Source organism: Erinaceus europaeus, chromosome 11 (assembly GCF_950295315.1).
Source record: "Erinaceus europaeus chromosome 11, mEriEur2.1, whole genome shotgun sequence".
NCBI classification, from domain to species: domain Eukaryota; kingdom Metazoa; phylum Chordata; class Mammalia; order Eulipotyphla; family Erinaceidae; genus Erinaceus; species Erinaceus europaeus.
In genome coordinates, this window is record NC_080172.1 from 71,418,542 (window position 1) to 71,436,887 (window position 18,346).

Sequence of the window (18,346 nt, forward strand, 5' to 3'; positions counted from 1 at the left end):
CTTTTATTTACATTTAGAGTTTATATTGGAACCTTAGGTCAGATAATTTATGTCTTTTTAATATATAGATGGATAGATTTATTCTAAAGGAATATAAGTAACTATCTCCAAGTCACACAGGTAGTGATCTTGCTGTTCATGCATATGGAAGGGGAATCTTGCTTTCCAAATATTCAAAGATAAATATGGAAATTAGGCATTTTCAAATTTTAATGGCATGACTTTACGATCAGTTATCTCATAGCTTTCACTATATATTTTTTGCCTGTTTCATATTGAATCATGTACATTTTTAATATTCCTTTCTAGGTGATTTTTTCAAACAAGACCCAAATCTCAGTAATTTGTTGACTAGATGTGTACTTTAAAAAATTTCTCACAAACACAAATGCAGTGGAGACTGTAGGAATGGCCAAGCGAAGGAATGCTTTTTCAGCCTTAGCTCCAAGGCTCAGGAATAAGACGAGTAAGCTGAAATGGAGTGACCATGACCAGAATAGAGCAACATCATAAATGCAGTCTTTTTTTTTTTTTTTTTTTTTTTTTAACCAGAGCATTGCTCAACTCTGCCTTATGATAGTGCAGGGGATTGGACTTTGTAGCCTCAGGCAACAGTCTTTTTGCAACCATTTTGCTATCTACCCCTGCTGGGCTTGGTGCTGGTGCATACTGGCACCATGAATCCTCTGCTCCTGGAGGCCATTTTTCCACTTTTTTTGGGAGGGTGGGTAGGACGGAGAGAAATTGAGAGGGGAGGGGGAGATACAGTGGGAGAGAGAAACGTAGACACACTTGCAGATCTGCTTCATCACTTGTGAAGTGACCCCCCCCCCTTTGCCGCCACGCCCCGGAGGTGGGAGTCCGGGTTCCAACCGGGATCCAAGAGCAAATCCTTGTGCTTCATATGTGCGCTTAACCCATTGCGACATTGCCCTCCCCCACTCCCTTTTATTCTTTACCAGTGTAATTCAAATTGAAATTCTAATCTATATGAGATACTACTCGATTTCATATAACTCAGTTGTACCATTCTCTTTACTCCCACCATCTAAACGAACTGATCCAATGTTCCAAATACTCGGTTCTTAGTAGTCTTCATTTTACTCCTTTGGGAGGTCTCTAAACATCTGTGTACTGATAGTTAAATGTGAGATGGGGATAAGAGCATGGGTGAATTAAAGATATTTTAAATATCACTTGAATTCCTGGATTTGCACCAGTGATCTGTTTTGTGAGGTACATCGCGCCTTCTCAAATAAATAACCTCAGAGACAAGTGAGACAAGAGATGGAGTGGACCTATAGTTTATCAGTAGCAAACCACTGGTTATAAATACAAGGTGACCCTTTTGTCATGTTTCCTCCTCCACCCTAATCTTAAAGAGCATTTGAGAAAGGATGGTATTGGAGGCCCAGATCCCTTAGTTTGGTGTAGTGTCAACTCTCCTCTACAGGGGCTCAGCCCTGCAGTTTATGGGAAGCACGGAGGTACAGAAGGCAAAGATGTTTCTGTGTGCTAAAAAAGTAGTTTCCCACCTCCTTACCAAAGCCTTCCCCATGGTCCTTATACGGGTTATGCAAATAACAAGTTACACTGGTGTGCACACGTGAGTCGGTGGGGGCCAAACACATAAGTACTTCCAAAGTCCCTTGCATGGTGCCTCTGGGGGCCAAGATAGATTCTCCTCTTTTCTCTCCCCTGCCCCCCTCCCCGCCCTATCCACTACCCTGGTGGCCTGAAAACAGTGCAGGCTCTAGCTCTTCTCTAAGGAGATGCGCAGCTCAGCACTGCAGCCTGCGACCCAGTGGCACAGCGGAGGCGAGCGGGCCGGAGCGGCCACAGGGCGGCCACATGGCGCGCTCTCGGGTGATGGCAGCCGCGCTTTGTTTCCATCTGCGACGGGTGAGTCACCGGCCCCCGCAGTCCCAGAGCTGGGCGAACACCACCAAGGCTGCAGCAATAGCAACAGCAAGAGCTGCTTCCGAAGCAGCCGCAGCCCCTTCTCTTCCTCCTCTTCCTCCTCTCTCCCTCACCCCTCCTTCACCGCCGCCTCCGCCCCGCGACCGCCGCCTCCGCCCCCGCCCAGTCCCCTCCTCCTCCACCCGCGAACTTAGTCAGCGGTTCGCGCCGCCGCGCCGCGATTGGCCGGCGGAACGCGCCGCGTCACAATGGAGCCGGTCGGAGGCGGCGAGCCGGGCAGCGCTGGGGCTTCCCGCTGAGCTCGCAGCCGCGGGCTGCCGAGAAAGTGCGGGCGCGGGGCGCTCGCTACGGGGAGCGCGGCCCCCTGGGGCTGGCGCCGTGGAGGTAGGTGGGAGCCGGATACCCCCGGACAACCGAGAACGATCCGAGTCCATCCGAGTGGCGGAGGCTGAGGACGGGGTGAAGGGACGCAGCAGGTGGGGTTGGCCAAGCAGGTGCGGTTACCTGTGCACCGTTCACCTGCATCGGGCCTGCGGGCAGGTGGCTCGGTCAGAGCAGAGTCACGGCTTTACAACTCCCTTGTTTCCGAGAAAGACAGTGTACTACCCTAGAGAGGATGTCTCCTAGGTGCTTGGGGTCATTTGGGGCAGTAGGAGTGGGCGGCTGCGTGCAGGCGGTCGCCACTACCCCACAGTCTGGACGCCCACCCGAAGGTGAGCCCTCCGGAGGTGCAGGAACTAGGTTCTGGCTTCCTAGACTAGAGGGAGTCTTGCCCTCCATAGGTGAGCAGACAGCTCCCGTTTTGGTGTTGGTCTTTCACTCCCCTGTCCTGGAGCTGTTGACAATTTTTGCTCGCTAGATACTTATTGGTCACTTACAATTTGTTGTTGGTGTCGGTTTGCTTGAAGGTGAAGGGGGCGAACTCTACCCATTTTGAGAGAAAATTTCTCGGAGTCTCCTCCTCCAAGGCTGCAGTGGAGCAGGTGCTGGGAGGTCAGAAGGCAGGAGGCTCAATGTTGGCTCATTGCTATGTGTCCTCAACTGACTTCCCAAAGTCCATAGATTGCTTTTAGTTAGATGACATTTGAGGAAGACTTCTTTGTGGTCAGAAAGGCTTGTTCACAGGACCCCTCTTCCCCACCTCAAGATAAGACAAACCTATATATGTAAATAAAAGTCAATTCGTAAACTTCTTTGAATAAATTCACATTGCCTGAAAAACTTCCATTACAGAAAAAGGTATCAGTATACATTTTTTTGTTGTTGCACATATGTAGCCAACTTAAAGTTGGCAGTTTGTTTATTGTTTTTTAAAAAGAAATTAAATACATGTGTCTTTATCAGACTGCTCTATCTTCCTAAATGTCGGGTTGAAGCACACAAACGAAGTCAAACTGTAATATAATTTGCTTAATGATTCCAATATTCTGAATGTGTTCAGGTTACACTTCCTAAGAAAAAAATGCTCTTCTAGTTGTTAGTGCCTAGGTAATCTTATTTTGCCCCTGACTCACTTCTTAGGCATCAACTCCATTTTATATTAACAGAATATAAGATGACAGCTAATCCCCAAGTTATTGGGCCTGTGTGATTTAAGAATATAAGCCCCAACATGCCTGATATAATTCTTAGTTCAGGTAGTGAAAGGGTAAAGCTGTCACTGGGCGTGCAGTTGACTCATGGCTCTTTATTAGCACCTCTAGATGGTTTTATTCCACAGAAAATAGGTAGATAGCTACATCTTAGAATTAAAGTTGCTATTTTTCCAATTATATGTTCCAAAATGTTCTACGTAGCATAGATGTTTTCAAATGGAAAGATTTAACTTAATTAGTTGATAAGATTTACCTTTTCAAGATCCTTTCCCATTGCTGTTTTATTCTTTAGAATCCTCGGAATGAAAGCACTGACATTAAACTGAAAATGGCCCTAACCAGTATAATTTGAAAAGGATACTAGGTGCTTCAAATCTTTTTAAAAATATTTAACATCTTTAAGAGCACTTTCAGGTTTACAGCAAAGCTGAAAGGTGGAGAGATTTCACATACTCTCATTCACACATAACTTATACTCTCATACTTCATACTCTCATTCACACATAGCTTATACTCTCATACTTCATACTGTCATTCACACATAGCTTATTCCATTACCAATATCCCCCATTAGACAGGTGCACTTATTGCAATTAGTGAAGCTACACCAATGAATCATCACTCAAAGTCCAGTTTATAATAGAGTTCATTGCTGGTGCTGTATATTCTATTGGGTTGACTAAATATATAGTAACATGTATTGACCATTACAATATCATATTAGATATCATATCATAGTATCACTGCCCTAAAAATCAATCTTCTGTTCGCCACCTGTTCATCTCTCCTTCTGTGATAACTAACCCTCAGCAACCACTGATATTTTTACTGTCTTCATAGTTCTGTCTTTTCTGTTATGTTGTATTAGTTGGAGTCATACAGTCTATCACCTTTTTTGATTGAATAATTGCACATAATTTCCTCTGTCTTTTTTATGACTTGATTTTTTTTTTCCTTTCCAGTAGTAAATAGAATTACATTATCCTTCCAATTAAAAAAAAAATTCTGGGTCTTTTCCTGAAGTGGCCTGATGTGAATGATTTTGACTTTGTTTTCTAAGATTAAAAGAGGTGATTTTAATATTTAGAAGACTTTGCTTTAGCTAAAATTCTTTTTTGTAACCAAATTATTTTTTTTCATTGTAATACCTAGTTATTTTTGTCTCTTTTTGAATGTTTTACCACCCATACAAAGATAGCCTATTCAATTATCAATTTTAGTCTGTAATATTGAACTTGTAAAACCTACTTTTGTTTTTTCTTTTCACCGTATTCTTCTAGCATACCCTCTTGTATTATTGCATACAAATGCAGGTTGAATCTATTCTCTTATTCTAAACTTGATGGAATGAATGGTTTGCATTGCTCTCCATATAGGAAACAATGTACTTTTCTCCTGACTCCACAGAGTGCTGGATACTGTAGCAAACAGTTTAGAGATGAGATTTTACCAAAAGAATTTGGGAGACCCGATTATAATATAGCAAAGATTTTATTGAATCAATTGTAAAATACATTCTAATTTGTTTCATGTTTGTTTTCATATTGCCATCTTTCATTGCTTCTGCCTATTCTCATTTTATTTTCCGTGTGTATTTTCTAAACTTCCTACATTTATTTTGACTTATTCTTTTCTCCTAGTACTTGATATAATGTATTTGGCAGCTATAATAACTCTTTTTCCCCCTGGATCATTAGAGGTAATCTTAAATAAAGTTAGGCCTAACTCCACAACCACTGAATTTCTTTGCGAAATTCTTATCACTGTTATTTAGAAACTGAACAAAGGATAATAATAAGCTCCTGTTCTATTCCTTTCTTTCTGTGAGAATTCTTCTCAATTTCCACATAATTTAAATTCACATTTTCAGTGCTGTTGTGAACACCAGTAAAGGAAATGAATAAAAATGAGTTGTCAGAGCTTCAACCTTGACCTTTCTGTTTTCCTCTCTGACCTTTTGCAGTCTTTGATATGGGTCACATGGTTTTACTTGTCCCTTTCCAGTCTGTGTATCTTTGAACTTCATCTCCTACTTCTTCAATTTCAGAGGCTTTTGTTGTTGTTCTTGTCTCATTCTGGGGCTATTTCCAAGCCTTCATTCTATAAGTCCTATTCCTTGGCCAACAGCATCATTCACAGAAGCCATCAGCTTCACAGTTTCTATCTCTCTTCTGTTTCCAGTTTCATGCAAATGTCTGAGATCTCCCTGTGTCCATTCCTGATGCAGATAAATTCATAACTAAGCAGCATATTCTTGTAAGTAGCGTGGATTGTTTCCTTCATATTCAGATTTAAGAGCACATTCAAATTTTCCTTTTTCTGTCAAATCATCTTCCAACATTTTTTTACTCTTTTGTTCTCCCTTTCTTCAAATCTATTGCAAAGTATAAGCAAGAGTTCTTCATATTTCTGCCTAAGAGCATAGGCTTTGCAAACTAGACTAATGGGGTTGCGTTTGATCCCTGTACCATCATTTTGGATGAGTTGCTGTGTTAGTTAAAATTAGTTGCCAATTACAGTGACTTAAATAACATGATTTTTTTTCACTTTCACATTAAAATAATAGAAGTTTATAGAGAGATGGAGCAGGATGAAAGTTGGGGTTATCAAACACCACAGTTATTTTACACCTCTATTTCCTTTACTAATATTATTTCTCAGTATTCTTAGCATTAAAAGTAATGTTGTACATCATAAAGCAAACTTTCAGTAGATTGTAGGTTGTAGTCTACATTCCTTTTCTATAAACTACTTAAGTTTCCCTGCTGCTGTATCAGTGGCATCAAAATTCTATTTAAATTTTTTTTTTATTTATAAAAAGGAAACATTGACTAAACCATAGGATAAGAGGTATACAACTTCACACAATTTCCACCACCAGAACTCTGTATCCCATCCCCTCCCCTGATAGCTTTCCTCTTCTTTAACCCTCTGGGAATATGGACCCAAGGTCATTGTGGGATGCAGAAGGTGGAAGGTCTGGCTTCTGTAACTGCTTCCCTGCTGAACATGAGCATTGACAGGTCGATCCATACTCCCAGCCTGTCTTTCTCTTTCCCTAGTGGGAAAAGGCTCTGGGGAAGCAGAGCTCCAGGACACATTGGTGGGGTTGTCTGTCTAGGGAAGTCTGGTTGGCATCATGTTAACATCTGGAACCAGAGCACTGGGGAAGAATCAACTAAGCATGCTAAGGTGGTACTTGTGTTGATTAGGTTGGGATCGGTGGATGCAGTATCATTTGGTATGAATTGAGAGAAGCATGCAAGAAAGTGAGCCCCACCTTAGAGGTTCTAGGACTGGGGAAAATATAGGCTTTATAGAGGAAGCAAGAGGTTCCTACTGTCTTAGGGTTTAAGAAGACAATAGGTAGTTATTGCTATAATCACATTATTTAGCAATTGGGTTAACTTTGAAATATTCCTTTGTTAGGATTTGCTAACAAAGGGATTTGCTAACAAAATTGGGATTTGATTTTTTTAAAAATATTTATTCCCTTTTGTTGCTCTTGTTTTATGGTTGTAGTTAGTATTGTTGTTGTTATTGATGTTGTTGTTGTTGGATAGGACAGGGAGAAATGGAGAGAGGAAGGGAAGACGGGCGGAGAAAGATAGACACCTGCAGATCTGCTTCACTGCTTGTGAAGCAACTCCTCTGCAAGTGGGGAGCTGAGGATCCTGGTCCTTGTGCTTTGAGCTACGTATGCTTAACCCGCTGTGCTACCGCCCAACTCCCCCAAATTCTATTTTAAATAGTTGCTTAAACTGGCAAGATAACTATTTCTTTTTTTTTTTCCATTTATAAAATGGAAACATTGACAAGACCATAGGATAAGAGGGGTTCATTTGCACACAGTGCTCACTCCCAGAACTCCATATCCAGTTCCCTCCCTTGATAGCTTCCCTATTCTATATCCTTCTAGGAGTATGGACCCAGGATCATTGTGGGATGCAGAAGGTAGAAGGTCTGACCGTAGTCAGGGAGTTCTGGGGTTCCCACACAGACATGATGGACCTAGACCTCCAAGAGATAACTCTTTTGGATAATGTACAGGCTTTGTCATTCACACAACCCAGTTTCTGAACTCATATGAAGAGGCCTTGATGCTATACTATCTTTTCCTCTTTCCCTGACTCTCTGTCTCTGTCTCTATCTGAAATAAATTTCAGCTCAAGGCAGTGTAGTCACTGTGATGACAATAAAAGAAGCAGTCCCCCCTACTGATGGATGGTAGTCTTGTACCTCTTTATGGAAGGTAGCAAAACATTAGTATTCAGTGTCAGCATTTATTTATTTAGCTCCAACCAGACTAGGAATTAATATCATGCTCTTGGAATCAGATAGACCTAAATATGAATCTTGGCTCTGCTGCTTACTCAGTATGTAATCTTAGCCTGATCCCCTCAGGTTCTTACTTTATAAATTGTGAAGCGATAATCTGATATAATAATTAAATTTATATATATATATATATATATATATATATATATATATATATAGTATCTGAGAGAGTAAATAGTAACTGTTTTCTGACTTGGCCTAATACAGTTGAACTTTTTAAGTGAATAAACTCTTTCTACTGAAAAAAATGTTTGAAAACTCATTATCTCCATATATATCCAAATGAATGATGTTAAGTTAGTAATCAAACATTTTGGGAACTGTCTCCAAAATTAATTTGAAACCAAATAGCTTTTCTGAAGAGATAAATTACCAGATAGATATGTGCCTTTTTGTACATGTGATCCAGTTTGAGTTCCAACACCACCTTGGATTACCACAGTATCTGGGGGAACTTCATTACTTTGGTGTCTCTCTCTCTTTTTTTCCTCTCTGTCTGAATAAAAAAGTATTCATCCCAGGAGTGGTAGAATCTTCTGGCAAGGACCCAGAACAGAACACAAAGGAAAACAAACAAGTAAACAAGTAAACAGCAGCACAACCTTCCCTTCATTTTATTTATTTATTTATTTATATCTCTGAAACGTAATGTCTCAGCATAAACCTTGAATTCTTCTGGGATAATTTACTTTCATGAATTGATGCATTTCACCAGTGAGTGTATTTCAAGGTTCCTTTTTGTGCAGCACCTGCTGTGTGCCAGACACAGCCATATCTGGGGATACAGTGGTAAGCAAGCAATGGGTTTCTGGGGGTGACCAGCAAGTGTAGTCACTGCAAATAAATGAAATCTCTTGACTACTTAGGAAGGAGGCCAGCAAGTACTGTGAAAACATATGCAAATGTTTTAAGGTTGGGGGTGGGGGTAAATGGTGACTGTAGCAATAGCAACCAAAATAAATAAATAAATAAATAAAAATTGGCCAGTGAGTTGAAGAGATGGGAGGGGTATATGATTGAAATGAGTCAGATACAAATGAACCTGCCTCTAGGCAGGGATCAGAATGTGCCACAGGTTTCCCACACTGCTGCAGAGCAGGCATTTCATAATGCTTGGAGCCATCTTTAAAATGAATGTATATAATGCAACTGATCCTTGAACAGTAGAGTCCAGTCTGCAGTCACAGATTTAATCAAACTTGGGTGTTGACTGGTGGAAACTGGGAATGCAGAACATGCAGATATAAAGTGCTAGGGACAGGAGCACGTAGAGATTTTGGTATCCTCAATGGTGCATGGTGGCCGTGGAGGACATCTTGAAAGAGAGCCACTCCTCCCCTAACTCCTGGATATGAAGAGATAATTGCAGTTAAGTTTAAGGAACTCAAAAGTTATAAGCTGGATTTCAACATAGGGGAAGTACCATCAACCTTGTTCAAGAGTTAATGGCATGAAATATCTCAGTGTTATACTCTGAAAGAGGATACACAACCCCAGAATAATTCAATTCTTTTATAACACTTTCATGGTATTTTGGCAAAATCTGAATACAGATACTTTTTGATCCACCAAATAGATGCATCTGAGAAAGTTGGCTATAAAGCTGGGCCTTTTTAGACAAGGGTAGAGAATTGACCTGCATTATTTTTGGCAAGTGAAATTTACAGAGATTTTGGTTTAATGGATAGTGTGCAACAGAAGGGGAAATCCGCAAAGCAGCAGTGGAAAGGGACCACAACATGGGAGGTGTGGGCAGTGTATTCAAGAGGGTTGAACTGTTGTGCCTGAGATGACCTATCTCAGGGCCAGTGGGCAGTTCCAACGTCCATTTTCTCTGAGGCTTGCAGACAAGAATAGGGCTTCGCTCATTTGGCAGTGGGGTACCACTTCTCTCCACCCTGCCCCTTTCTAATGCCTTGGGGATTGTCAGATGTGGCTTTAATTCTATAGTTTGGTAAGGTATGACTGAGCCTGGAGTCAGAGCTGCCTTTAGGTTGTGGTTTGCTTCTTGCTCTGAGTGGATAAATCTGAGACAAATTCCAAGGATCTTAAAGTCATCTCTCTTATGCAAAACTAAGCTTATATCAGAGCAGAAACAGGCAGCCCTCAACTGAGCAATGACTTGCCTTCCAGAGGTATGTGTGAGTCACGATGCTGGCTCTCAGATGTACCATGAGGTTCCTAGGCTTCCCCAAGAGAGTTTCTACAGTGTTTTTGCTGTGGCATGGTGACCAAGTCTTTCACCTTTACCTTCCAGGAAGGATTTTAGTATTTTGACTTCCTCTTGCTTCCCACTTGCAGTGGAATTCCTCACTCAGTGGTACTATGAGATCTGTCCAACCCCAATGGAGATCTCTCAACAGATCACTTTCTGTTCTCTGTCCTGTATGCTGTTCCTTAATAAATTTGCATGGCTGCTTCCTCCTTCTCAGTGAATTAAGCTCCAATGTGACCTCAGAGATAGCTTCCTGATCACCTCTGCCCAAGTACCCACACCCTGCAATGCCTGCTTTTACCATTGTTCAGACCTTGCTTTTTTTTGTTTGCTTTTTTAAATTTAACTTTTTATTTATAAAAAGGAAACATTGACTAAACCATAGGATAAGAGGGGTACAACTTCACACAACTTCCATCACCAGAACTCTGTATCCCATCCCCTCTCCTGATAGCTTTCCTCTTCTTTAACCCTCTGGGAATATGGACCCAAGGTCACTGTGGGATGCAGAAGGTGGAAGGCCTGGCTTCTATAATTGCTTACCTGCTGAACATGAGCATTGATAAGTCAATCCATACTCCCAGCCTGCTTTTCTCTTTCCCTAGTGGGGAAGGGCTCTGGGGAAGCAGAGCTCCAGGACACATTGGTGGGGTTGTCTGCCCAGGGAAGTCTGCTTGGCATCATGCTAACATCTGGAACCTGGTGGTTGAAAAGAGAGTTAACATACAAAGCCAAAAAAATTGTTGACCAGTCATGGACCTAAAGGCTGGAATAGTGCAGATGAAGAGTTGGGGGGCCCCTCCATTTTTTAGATAGCTAGTAGGCATATTTTAGTTATATTCCAAAGGGCCTGTGGGTATACTGTGTGTGTGTGTGTGTGTGTGTGTGTGTGTGTGTGTGTGTGTGTGTGTGTTTGCCTGAGCCTGAAGTCTGATCCTAATTATTGTCTGGAGAGATGATGTCATGGCTGGCAGAAGGACCAGAAAGCTGTATCAAGGAAGAGAGTAGCTCCCAATATGGGAAAGGTGTATAAATATTGTTGATTGTAAACCCCATGGATTTGATGTGATCTGGGGCCCATATTCAGCTTAGGAGCCTATGTGACCTCTGCATCCCTGTAGATCTAAGCTCACATTCTGTGATCACAAGTAGGAACGTTCCAAGCTGCCCCAATATCAGGACCCATCTTCCTCAGGTGTAGCATAGAGTATGTTGTCTAGCCTCCCTTCGGAGAATGGAACATTCTCTATCATTGTTGATCCAAGTTGAAGACAAGGTCCTATGGGGGCCCACAAAGGAGTCTGTTGTGTTGTTCCTGATAGGAATGACTGGAAACAATGGAGAGAGGGATTTTTATTTGAGGTCTAGGCCCATCATGTCTGTCTGGGAAACTCAGGACTCCCTGATGGGGTGGCCTGATAGTGACTAAAAAGTCATTGTTAAAGATTGTCAGTCTTTTGCCCTTATTCAGCTTTTGCAGTCCTTGCTTTGATGAGGTTAGCTTTAGAGTGAGTGAGAGAACTGTAATAGGAAGTAGGTGAGGAGGGTATCTAAGTCTAAGTAGACACTATATCATTATGAACTTTATACTGACTCACTACAAACTATTGTGTATTTTAGCTTTCAGGTATGTATTTTGCCCTAATTTATGGATACATGTGAACATATGTTCTGTCTTATAGAACCTGGTCTATATCTAGGTTTTGGGATTTTGTTAGGAAGTGAACCTTCTGGAATGAAATTAGGGAATACTATGAAAGGAAAGGTCTCACCTGAGTAATGAGGGTGAAGGGTTGACATTCCATGCCTGACGTCTCTGGACACAGTCTGAAGTGAAGCATGCTGAGGTGGTACTCGTTGTGTTGATTAGGTTGGATCAGTGGATGCAATATCATTTGGTATGAATTGAGAGACGCTTGCAGGAAAGTGAGCCCCACCTTAGAGGTTCCAGGACTGGGGAAAATATAGTCTCTAGAGAGAATTTTTACTAGGAGGAGAGAAATGAATGATCAGAAAGGCTATCATGTGGGAGCTTCAGCTTGACACCATTTGTTTGGTTCCATATATATTAATAAAAAGAAGCCCTTGAAGTTAAGTTTTATCTGGACATCAGGAAAGCACATTCAAGTTAGCTGTCCAATAGAGATCCCAGAATTTCAGCTTCTAGTGGAAGATAATTCTTTTAAAAAAGATTTATTGTATTATTTACTAGAAAGAAGCTAAGACCTTTTAATAGTCTTAGTTACTTCTGATACCCTTCTCTATTCAGTAGGGGAAGTCTTCTATCCAGCAAATAAATATAGACACAACAGATAATGGAAATATCTTGGTATGCCTACTTCTGTTTCTCTCACTACAAGTCTCTCTTTACAACTGGAGGTGGGCCATTTTAATTCTGGACAACCTTTTGAATAGGTTACTGGATATATGGTCCAACAATAAGTCATTGGAACTACTGACAAATGACTTCTCTTCCATAATGAGTTCCCTGATGTGAATGAGTAATGATGTCTTCTGTTAGGTGGTGCTCAGAGACAAGTACAATTCCTTGTTCATGTGTGTCCAACTGTCTTTAGTTATTTTATATTGCTGATTGTTGACATTTTAGCAGTTGGTTTGGAATCCCTATTCTTTGACTGTTTGGTACCTTCTTTTCAGTACTTAGATTTAAAAAAGTGACACCTTCAGATCTGCCATGAAGGCTAGGACTTCTTTACACTGGTTTTTTGGTCTTGACAATATGCTTTGTAGCTTGGTTAGCCAATTTGTTTGATACTATTTGTCTTTTGTTGCCACAAACAATATATTATCACTTATTTGGTAACATAAAAACCTCTAGTAAGTTTAGTATTCCCTTTGCATCTTTCTCCCCACTGCCACACCCAGGTCCTTTCATCTAGCCCCATATGCTTTAAGTCAATGTGTATGTTTATTCTTTTTTCAACTCCAGGGGGACAGGCCCATGTCAGGGCAATTGGTTTAGCCTTTTCAGTTGATTAACTGTTGCATGAGCCTTAGTCTCCAATGTTTCTGGGAGTGTCACACTAGGCTGTCACATTAGGCTTTTAGGAGATCTTGGTCCATGAAACTGTATTCATCTGTGAATATGTCCAAGTCAGGATTATCCAGTTGATTGATCATGTAGACATGCTAGAATAAGCTTCTTCCATTATTTGTATACAGTCATGCACAGATTTCTCCATAGATCACAGGGATAAAATAGTAGTATATAAAAAAGGTATTGTTTTAATTTTACATTTGAATTGATACTATCATGACTGTATACAAATAATAAATTTTGTAGCCTGACAGTGCACATACAAAAGTTAATAGGCAAGAAAGTATAATTTTTAATATCTGACAGAGTAAGTAGAAGGAAGTTTCCCTGTTCTGTATTCCTATTCCCTAGTCTAGTAAGTTTAGTATTCCCTTTGCATCTTTCTCCCCACTGCCACACCCAGGTCCATAGACTATTCTCATTTCATCTTGCCACATACTTTTACCTAATCTGACTGACAAATTTTGTAGCCTGACAATGCACATACAAAAGTTAATAGGCAAGAAAGTATAATTTTAATATCTGACAGATTAAGTAGAAGGAAGTTTCCCTGCTCTGTTTTCCTATTCCCTAGTCTCAATGAGTTTTTAAAAGGAAGAGTGGGGTGAAGAAAGAAGTTACTCATATGGGTGTTTTTACTTGGCACCATTTGATAAGCAGAGGAGTCTTAAAAGTTATACTTTATCTGGGGTCTAAAGGCAATGTCTAGGTGAAGGTCCCTGGAAAAACAGGAAGAGCTCTTCTGAACATCTGAAAAACAATCTTACGAACAGTAGTAGTAAAGTAAAAAGAGACTGGGACAGTTCTATTAATGTTTCACAGGGGGACATTGTGCAAAAACCATCTTTAGCAAGAAGCATGCACTGAATAGTTTCAGAAATGCCTGTACTACCCCTTTCCCAGAATAAATAAGGGCCAAGAGTTAGTGAACTGAAGATACTTTATTTTACCCAGAATTTGCTATTCATTCTCAGATTCCATATTTTGTCATATAGCAATGCTATCTACCCAGTGGTATAGCCCAGAGAATAGTAAAGTTCATTCTAGATTTCTCTTTTGCTTCATTTTTTTCCTGGCCTCCTCCTTATACAATTAGAAATCACTTATCCAGAGGCCATAGAGATCCTTAAGGTTCCTTCCCTTAACACCCTCCCTCCATGGCCCCTGACTGCCTTAAGTCTTTTCCAGAGTATGTTACTGTCTTACAACCTGTAGTCCAATTTGCAGGTTTTTTTTTTTTCCCTGACATATTTTTTCTTTATGGGGGGGATTAATGGTTTACAGTCAACAGTAAAATACAGTAGTTGGTACACCTGTAACATTTCTCAGTTTTCCACATAACACTCTAATATCCCACCTAGGTCCTCCTCTGCCATCATGTTCCAGGACCTGACACTTCCATCCCCATGCCCAGAGTCCTTCACTTTGGTGCAATATACCAGATCCAGTCCAAGATCTGCTTTGTATTTTCCTTTCTGTTCATATTTTTCAAGTTCTGTTTAAGAGTGGGATCATACTTCTCCTTCTGCCTTATCAGGCTCCATCCAGCATGAGGTAAAGAAGGCAAATTCACCATTTTTAATAGCTGAGTAGTATTCCATTATATATGTATACCACAACTTACTCAGCCACTCATCTGTTGTTGGACATCTAGTTATAGTTTTTCTATCTCTTCCATTACCTAAATATTTTATCTACACTGCAGAATAATAATCTGAAAGGCAGATTTCATATCATCATAGCCTAGTTTAATATCCCTTTGATGCTTTGCTATGCCAGATGATCAAGTCCAAAGGTTTTGGGGAGACAAAGAATGAAGTCTTTATTTGACTTTTACAGCTCTTCAGCTTCATCTCCTACAGTACACTGTCGTTTTTAAATCACCAGTGCATGTGAATTATGGGTGCAGTATGCACAGTCACATTCCCACACACCAGCCACCCTAAATGTTTGCAGTCCAGGGAGAAAAGTTCTAGTTCATGTGAGGGCTTCGTTTCATGGCTTTGCCCTTCTTGTCTATCCGGGGTGTTCCTGACTCCTTGTCAAACATTTTCAAAGCTCAGCTCAATCATACCTATTCTGGGAAGACCATTCCAGACACACTCCTTCTGTCTACCAACTCCAGGAGTTCCTCACTCCTTCCTCTGTGCTGCCTCTAAGTCTTACACACCTCTTATAATATTTAGCTCTGCTTCCTCCTAGATGCCCCTCCATGAAAAAGAATGTTTTGCTCCTCTCCTGGCCTTCCTGGATCATACACCATACCTAGCATATTGTTGGCAATGAAAACAACGGGATATTGAACAAAGAAGTAGGAAATAAAATTTTGTTTGTGAATTACTTAGTTTAGTACTTCCTTTAATTCATTCTTAGATCATTTCAAGTCCCTACTCTAATTCTATGTTAGGTACTTCTTGTCATTGATAAACATTAAAACTGAGAAGGGCCAAGTAGATGTTGTCACAATGTCACAGCTATTCAGTGACTGAATGGAAGATCTGTGAACACTACAAAGTTGCCTACTGCTTTTTCTCCACTAAGTTGGTAAGCAGCTAGAGTTTTAAGCTCTCTAAGAAAATTGTAGAACATAAAGCATCTCCATCTTTTTTTTTAATGTATGCTCCATTTTATTCACACAGAAAAAACATTCCCAAGTAATTCATGTGGTCAGTGTGACTCCCTGTCTTATTTCCTAACCATTAACAACATAAATAACATTGCAAGTATTCCAAATGTCCCAAAACTGATGAGAAAGGAAGACTCAAGCTGACTATGGAAAGGACAAAGCAAAAAAAAAAAATGGAGAAATGGAGCAGGAGGTTTTCATTTTTCTTACAGATGAAAGTTAGGCACATTAATGGCTTTAAGTATAATTGGTAGGGGGCTGATAGTATCTTATCTCTGTAGGGGCTAAGAGTATATATTATCTTGTCTTTGCATATCTTCAAGAAAGACAGAAGGCATGAAGTCCTTGCCCCAGTCTCAGGAGGGTTGATGACTCCTTAGGGTGGAACAATAGTCATCCCTGGCCCCCTCCCAGTGATTTCCTTTTGGGACACTTTATACAAAAAACTTGGAAGATAAACTTGTCACTTTCAGGAAAGTATGCATTGTATCAACTTATCTTTCCTGCCATACTTCCTTAACAGATGTCCCAACTTTGAGTACTATAAAATAACCCAAAAATTTAAGTGGTAATCAGCTAAACTGGGGATAAGTATGATTTCCAAAATCAGAAGCTGTTTGAAGGTTTCTATTTGCTTACAAGATTTTCTGTAAAAGACATCTGGATTTAACACTTCTAAAAGTCCACCAAATCTATGTCCTGTAAACATTGGTATTTATTAAGTTTCTTTATTGGCTTCTTTATTGCTTTGCTTATTTTTGTTTTGTTAGAAGCAGAGGGAGTGAGGGAGAGGGAGAGGGAGAGAGTGAGAGAGAACAGGAGCACACAAAAAGGACACAACCTGAAGCTTCCTTCAATGTGATAGGGGCCAGGCTCGAACCTGGGTTGCACACATGGCAAAGCAGCACACTATCCAAGTAATTTATTTTACTGTCTAGTTGTTGCTCTCTTAAAGACCAAGAAAGCCTACCTCTTCAGCCCTGACAACTCAGAGTAAGAAGACGTAGCCTTTTGCTCCGTAATCAGAAAAAAGGGCCTTTTCCTTCATACTGCCTATCCCCACCCCCATTTGGGGGTATGTCTAGCCTACTTTTCTGTGTGCCTTGTTACTATGGTGACGGGCACCATAGAAATAAAGAACAAAATAGATGTAGTAAGCATCTCCTACATGGTTTTCAATACTAAAATGGGATCTAGGTTTTCCAGCCATGTTGTGTTCTGTATGGGTGGCAGAACTAGTACAATCCAACTGGGAAGACCAGTGGAATTACAGGCTGATTTGGACCCAACTGTTCCCATTATTTTGTACTTTTCTAGACATTTCTCTATCCAGGAATCACAAAAGTGAAGGGAAACCAATGAGAACCCATATAGAGAGAATAGTGCAGAAATCAGTGTCACAGAAATAGTCTACTGCATAAGACAACATGAAAGGGAATCTTGTGCTGACTTTAAAATCTGTTACTCATTCACTTTATAAGTGGTTAAACTGCTTGACCACAGTCATTTTGAACCTGCTTTAAGAATCACAGTACAATATATTTGTTAGATATTGTTCAATAAATCTGTATTTTACATAAGAGTAGGGGGCAATACCCACAACATATCATATCTTTATATATTGTATTATTAGCTGCCATAAATAAATTACTGAAAGACTAAAAACATTCCAGTTACTCATTTCCAACTTCTGACCTTTAACAAATATGCTTTATGTTTTGATTTCCTTATGTCTTTATATTTAAAGGCCATATACAGTGTGAAATAATTTGGCAGTGTGTTTTAGAATTTGAGTTCATGGGATATAAGTTCGATTTTTGGAGCTAAAGAAGCCGAGTGTACCATGTGCTTGTTTTTTGTTTTTTGAGGACCTAAATTTTATTCTATCTCTAATTTTTTTTTTCTCGGTCTTCACTGGGGCTTTACTGCTCCAAACTGACTTTTTTCAGATAGAAAGAGAATCAGATAGGCAGAGACAAATACTACATAATGCTGAAGCTACTTTCAGTGCAGTGGTTGCCAGGCTTGAACCTGGGTCATGCCCCATGGCAAAGTAAGTACAATATCCAAGTCTGCTTGAATACTGAGATTGGTTCTTGCCAGGCCTAAGGTCCAAATTCTTGTTTGGTCATGTGATACCTTTCTTTTGCCAAATGAACTCATATGTTTACCACCTTTGTTATCTACTATAATGAGTAGAACACTCATGAAAATATGCTTGAACTCTACACTTTGTGAGTTTCTCCATCTCCACCACACTTGGCATTTTCCTTTTGTGGCATCAATGAAAGAGCACTGGAATCATAGTGGAAAGGTCTTGTGCTGACTCTGGCTCACCCTCTTTCCGGCATCTTGGAGAAGTATTTTTAATAAGGGTTTTTAAGCAGAAGGTGACATCAGATTTGTTTGGAGAAGTCATGCTGGCAGCTCTATGGAGGATGTGTTACAGATGAGAAAGCTCATATTAGCAGAACAAGTAGGACAGGGGAGTTGAAATAGAGGAGACTAATAGGAAAGAAATCTGAGAAAAAAGTCATAAAAGTAAATATCCCCACTTTTTTAAAGTTATTACTATAATCAAGTTAGTTTGGGGT

At 40.3% G+C, this 18,346-nt stretch overlaps 1 protein-coding gene across 1 annotated transcript in view; it reads left to right on the top strand.

Annotated features, from left to right (window-relative positions):
- Positions 1 to 1,884: 1,884 nt before the first annotated feature.
- The window catches only part of LOC132541413 (uncharacterized), a 70,689-nt gene continuing 54,227 nt past the window's right edge, over positions 1,885 to 18,346 (top strand). The window contains exon 1 of the mRNA XM_060202023.1: positions 1,885 to 1,902. The gene's annotated coding sequence lies outside the window, so the exon portion shown is untranslated. The remainder of the gene's footprint in view (positions 1,903 to 18,346) is intronic.